This window comes from Chrysochloris asiatica, unplaced genomic scaffold, assembly GCF_000296735.1.
Source record: "Chrysochloris asiatica unplaced genomic scaffold, ChrAsi1.0 scaffold00202, whole genome shotgun sequence".
NCBI classification, from domain to species: domain Eukaryota; kingdom Metazoa; phylum Chordata; class Mammalia; order Afrosoricida; family Chrysochloridae; genus Chrysochloris; species Chrysochloris asiatica.
The window spans coordinates 1,435,581-1,442,128 of record NW_006408720.1 but is presented as its reverse complement, the minus strand read 5'-3'; positions in this window follow the sequence as shown (position 1 = coordinate 1,442,128).

Genomic DNA, 6,548 nt, shown 5'->3' with positions numbered 1-6,548 from the left:
AAAAATACAAAACAATAACGGCAGCCAGACTGACTACTACAAGAACAAGAAAGTTGCTTGCTCAGGAGACATCAAGGCAAGTGGTGGGTCTCAATGGGAATACACGAGCAGACATGAGCTCGGATCATGACCACGTTGGTCACCCATAAGGGAAAGTGAGGGAAAAACAGCAATGGAGCTAGCTGGAAGCTAAGCCCTACAACATTCAATAGACTCCTGTGAACCCAGGTGGAGAGACCTGCTTGTCCAGCAGTACGGCAAGACCTGGGGACTCATGGGCCCAGAATAGTCAAGCGTCCAGCTGATAAGAAGAGAGGACATATGCATAAGAACATCCACATTTGCAGATAATACCAGAGCTCAACTAGAAGAAGAAGGAAGAGGAAAAAAGGGTAATCTGATACAATTTGATGAATTTGACCTACACCTATGGATGCCATAGCTCAAAAGAGAGAACAAATCTTTACAGCAAGGATCATTCCTATCCCTTCAATACACAGGGTAGACAGGGATGGGCAACTTGGACATTGGCTACCCAAATTGGGGGGCTGCTGCAAAGGCAAGAAGTGACTGGATTACAAGTTTCAAGAGGGAGCCTAGATCCAGAGAGCATGGAGGAAGGTAGAATCTCCACTGAGTAGTATCCAATCTGTTTGGGCAGGGCTGATGAAAGGAGATGGGGATAGGTCTCTTGTGGTACAACAGTGAATAATTGCTATGAGGACTGACTGTGAAGGTTAGAAATGTAAAGGTAGGCGTTTTGTAGAAAGGAGGATAGTGATTGACTTTGCAGTCCAGGAGCGGAGGTCCCTGGGACCACCAAGAGAGAAGAGCAGAGTGCAGGACACTACTCAGAGAAACAGTGATGCTGGGGATGGAGGCAGAAACAGTGACATGGAGAGATAGAGCAGCTGGGGACTCTAGACCCAGAAAGGGAGAGGGGATATGCACTGAAGACCGGGGGGCAGGCTTGCAGGGTATACCCTTTGGTTGGTTAATGCTGCATGGAGGGGATTGTAACCATGGCAATGGAATGATATATGATAGGTTGAATGTAAAGCTAATGTTCTCCCATGTAAACTATCACAAAATTCACACACACACACAAAAGATGTATTGATCTTTACTGGTGGTTGGAATGCAAAGGTTGGAAACAAAGAGAAAGGATCAGTAGTTGAAAAATATGGCCTTGGTGATATAAATGATGCTGGAGATTGTATGACAGAATCCTGCAAAACCAATGCTTTGTTCATTTCAAATACCTTCTTTAGACAGCATAAGAGACAATTATACTCATGGACCTCACCAGATGAAATCCACAGAAATCAAATTGACTACATCTTTGGAAAGAGATGGTGGAAAAGCTCCATATCATCAGCCAAAAAAAGGCCAGGGGCAGATTGTTCAAAACAGACCATCAATTATTGGGTGAGACCATGTAAACAGGATGTACAGAACTCTAACACCAAGAATGGTTAATTTTGCCATCCTGCTGGATTTAAAAGAAGCCATGTCAGGATCATCTAGAAAGAAAAGCATGAGTGAAGCATGACATCCCTAACTGGAAAATTGGTAATACAAGTGGCAACATGGGGAGACAGAGCAGCTGTGGGCTTCTAAGCCCATGAATCAAGTGAAGCTGAGTGCCTACAGGCAGCAAACTGACTTGCAGAATGTGCCCTTTGGGCATGTAGATACAGGCTAACGGAGCTTTCCAGCACTTGCCAGAGAAAGGTAGAGGCCAAAGCAGTATAACAGAGAAAAGGCATTCCTGACTGGAAGACTGTTGCATCCTGAGTTACCTCTGATCCAGAATTATGCCCTGTTCACTTCCTTAATAACCCCCATAATTTGAGTATTGTCTATGAGTTCTGTGTGACCATTGCAATGGATTATTGACTCCAGATGTAAAGAAGAGAGTACTGTTGCAGGGATGGTGGATATCAAAATAAGGTAAAGAAGGTTGTAGTTTGAAGTCATGTGTGACCTCCACTTCATAAGAATTGGTCTTGGGCTAATTTTGAGTTTCTTTCTCCTTCTCTCTTGTGAAGCCAGAGGAAGTCAGACACAGTCTCAGTGCCATTTTTTCAGTATATTTATTACATTATGATTCTTTCAAATGAGTCAAATTAATGCTTCTTAGTAGCATGACGCAATAACCATTATTGTAATGCACATTCCTTCAAATATACACATCAACCAAACTTGAGAATGGGCAATAGTCAATTATGGCTAGCAAGTAAACACGAATAAAGTGAACTAGATAACAATAGCAGTGTTAGGTATTTAAAATCAATATCTAAAATTTGGAAAAAAATCAATAAGAAAATGAGATACGACATGCTGTTGTTGAATACATAATATACATAATTTAGGGTTTGGCACAGCAAATGTGTTCAGAAGATCATCCAAGAGAGTTTATGAAAGTGATAATGAAAATTTTCTGTCTTTGGCAGAGACCATAGCAAAACTTGATAATATTATGAAAGAACATTTATTCAGACTACAAATATTGGCATCAAGTAATATTGCACACTATAAAGAGATTATATACAAAACTGAATAATTAGATTTATTGTAGAAGCAATGAATTAAATCATTTTAAGGGATGAAATATTAAGTGTTACTCAAACTCTTTTAGAAACAACACATGATGGATGCTTAGTGCAATAGAGTATAATTATTTTGATCTGAGGATTTCTAAACCTTGAGTATTTTTATGTAAACACATTTGAGAAATTTTGTCTAATAGATTAAATTACAAAACAAATTTTTATATATTCATAAATTTCAAAATCAAGGAAAAAAATATGCAGGCTTGGAGGATGTCATTGCTTACATGCTTAAGAACAGAAAGCAGAACAGATTTCAGCAAAAAAGTACTTTAAAGAAAATTCTAAGAAATTCTATATTTTTTATTTCAATGTCTAGTTCCTAAGCCTTATTTAATGATAAAACAAAAAATCTTCCACACTGGTTTTGTTTTTGTGAGGTTTAAGATCCATATAACTTTCTTCTACTTCAATTAAATTTTGTTGTTGTGGTTAAGTGCCATCGAGTTGGTTCCAACCCATAGTGACTCTGTATAGGGTTTCCAAGGAGTGGCTGGAGAGCTTGAACCACTGATCTTGCAGTTCAAATGGCTTTGCATCCAGTGCATTAACCCACAGTGCCACACCAGGACTCCAATTAAACTTTATATGATATTAAAAATTTGCCAGTCATAAATTTTAAAACTTTGCAAAGATGCAATGAAAAAGTTAATTTGATAACATCAAACCACTGAAAACTCAAAGTATCATGCAATGTTGTTTCATTCTATTTATTTGACAATATTAATATATATTAATAATATATTAATTCAAATGTGCTAGAATATAATATGAGTCCTGGTGTGATGCTGTGGGATAAGTCACTGGACCACAAGGTCAGTCTGAACTGCAAGATTGGAAGTTAAGACCCACTAGACACTCTTTAGACACCCTATACAGGATTGCTATGAGTCAGAATAAGGAGCTCTGATAGTGTAGTGGTTACAGGTTGGGCTACTAACCTCAAGGTCAGCAGTTTGAAACTACCAGCCGTTCCATGGGAGAAAGAGGAGGCTTTCTGCCCTGTAAAGATTCACAGCCTCGGAAACCCTATGCAGGTCACTCTGAGTCGGAATCGACTCCACGACACACTACCATCACTACCATGGGTCAGAATAGATGAGATGGTGCTTAACAACAACAGAATATAATATGCTTTTCAAAGGATCTGCCTTTTAAAACATTTTTAAATTTAGCAAAGTATGCTAAAAAATGAATGTTATGGAACAGAAGTCTATAATATTTTTATAAATAGCTAAATAATAGATATTTTAGATTTTGTAGGCCTTATTCTTACACAATCTCTGTTCTATATTCATCTTTTTGTGTATTTATGTTTGTTTATAGTCCTTATAAAAAAGATAAAAAACAATTCTTAGCTCATTTGTTCATAAAAAAGCAAATCACAATTTGCCAACTTCTGTTTTATAGATTTGTTCTCTAATAAGTATGTCGCTGTTGATTAATGCCCTGGACTACAAAGTCGGTTTGAGCCGCAAGATCAGCAGTTCAAGCTCACGAGTTCAAGCTCACCTCAGAAACCCTATGCAGGGTTGCTATGGGTCGGAACTGACTCAATGGCACTTAAAAACAACAACAGTCATATGAACCGACTCAACAACACATAACAATTTACATGAAATCTAAATTTAAGGAATTAAAACTGAATAAAGTTAAAAAATCTCAGATACACTAGCCGTATTCCATGTTCTCAAAAGACACATATATCTAGTGGTTATCATAATGAATACTGCAGATAGAGACTATTACTATTACTGCAAATTGTTCTTCTAAGAGCACTGTTTTAGAAAAAAAAAACAAGTGTGTGTGTGTGTGTGTGTGTGTGTGTGTGTGTGTATCACCTCTTAAGAGTGTTACGAAAAATTAGAGCAAAAATTGTTAAAACTCTATACATTGATGTCAATTTCTTCTATGTCATAAATACCTGAAGTAAGAAAGTGATTTAATTTGACTAAGAATTACATCGGTAGTTCACTTTTTATCTCAAATTCAAATCAGTATGCCAAATCTATATCATTTTTAAATAAAAGCACAATTTCTCCTTCAAGATACTGTCAGATACAATTCTGAACAAACAATAATTTTTCCATTATTTCCATACATATCCCATTGCAATGGACACATACTTAACTAACACCAAACAAAATCAACTGCCACTGAGTAGATTCTGCCTCACAGCAACTTTTCTGAATAGTGTTGAACTACTCCACAGGTTTCCCAATATTATAAATCTTTACAGGAGCAGATAGCCTCATCTTTCTCACATAGAGCAGCAGGTGAATTTGAACCACCGACCTTATGGTTAGCAGCCCAATGTTTAACTCATTGTGCAACCATTGCTCCTTATATGACACTTAGCTTTTTGACAATGTAGATTTTATTGAACAACAATTAAATAAATGTTGACTCATTGTGGAAAATATAACTTCTGTAACTAAACAATTTGTATAGAAACTGTCATTTGGAAACATAATTCTTTGTGTGAACTTTAACTTAGCAGACACACATACACACTGATGATCTCCCCAGGCTGTGGGGTAAAGGGGATGTAGATTCTGATTCAGTACGTCTGTATAAGGTTATGGTTGTGTTGTTAAGTGCTGTTGAGTCAGTTCTGACTCACAGCAACCCTGTGTAGGGTTTCCAAGGAGCGGTTGGTAAATTTTAACTCCTGACCTTGCAGTGCAAACTGACCTTGCAGTCCAGCACATTAAACCACAATGTCACAAAATTCATTTATAAGAAATTCCAAGGTGGTGTTCAAAGTGTACGACTATGGACCACACTATGCATAGTAAGTCTTCAGATGATGGATGTAACCTTTACCTGAATTAGGATGAACCTGAATAACTATAAAAAGCTTCCAATTATTATTGATTAAATGTAAAATACTGCTGGTTTCCAAAACAGACTATCAAATGTGTTGTTGTTATGAGCCATCTAGTCAGTTCATACTAAAAAGACCAGACTCTAAGTACAACAGAACCAGACACTACCCAGTCTTCTGCCATCCTCACCATCAATGCTGTTTCAACCCATTATTTCAGCCACTGTGTTAATCCATCTCCTAAGAGTTTTTGTCTTTTTCGCTGACTCTCTACTTCATCCAGCAAGATTTTTACTCCAGAGACTGGTCCCACCTGATAACATTCTCAAAGAACATAAGACAAAGTATTCCCATTCTCCTGTCTAAGAAGCATTCAGTTTGTACTTCTTACAAGACAGATTTCTTTATTCTTCCAATGGTGGTGGTTTGTTGTGGAGTTGGTTTCAACTCATAGTGACCCTGTATAGGGTTTCTGAAGTTATAAATCTTTATGGGAGCAGAAAATCTCGTCTTTCACCCATGGAACAGCTGTTAGTCTTGAACTGCTGACCTTAAGGTTAGCAGCCCGTCTCATAGCTAATGGTATATGTGATAATATAGGTTTTTGTGTCAACTTGGCTTGCCCTGGATACTCAGTATTCAGAAGTTACGATGAAATAGTTTTCCATGATGAGAATTAGTATAATACAATCACCTCCTCTGTAATATGACCTGATAAGATCAGCCCAAATATGATGTTATGGAGTCCTGGTGTGGCACTGTGACCTAATATACCAGACAGCCAAGTCATTTGAACTACAAGGTCAGTGGTTCAAGCTCACTAGCTGCTCCTTGGAAATCCTGTACAGGGTCTCTATGGGTCAGAATTGACTCAATGGCATTTAACAACAAGAATATAATGTCATTATCTTTTGTTATAAATCCTTATTTTTTGATGTTAATGAAGTAGGTTACAATCTACAGAACTAGGTTGTATGTTGAGGCAGTCTGTTTTGAGATATAAAAGAAGAGAGATGTGATTAAGGAAAGAAAAAAAGAGCTGGGAAAGTGCTGGGGACAGCATATGCAGACCCTGGGTTGATCAGTGGCAGCCCCATTAAACCACCTCT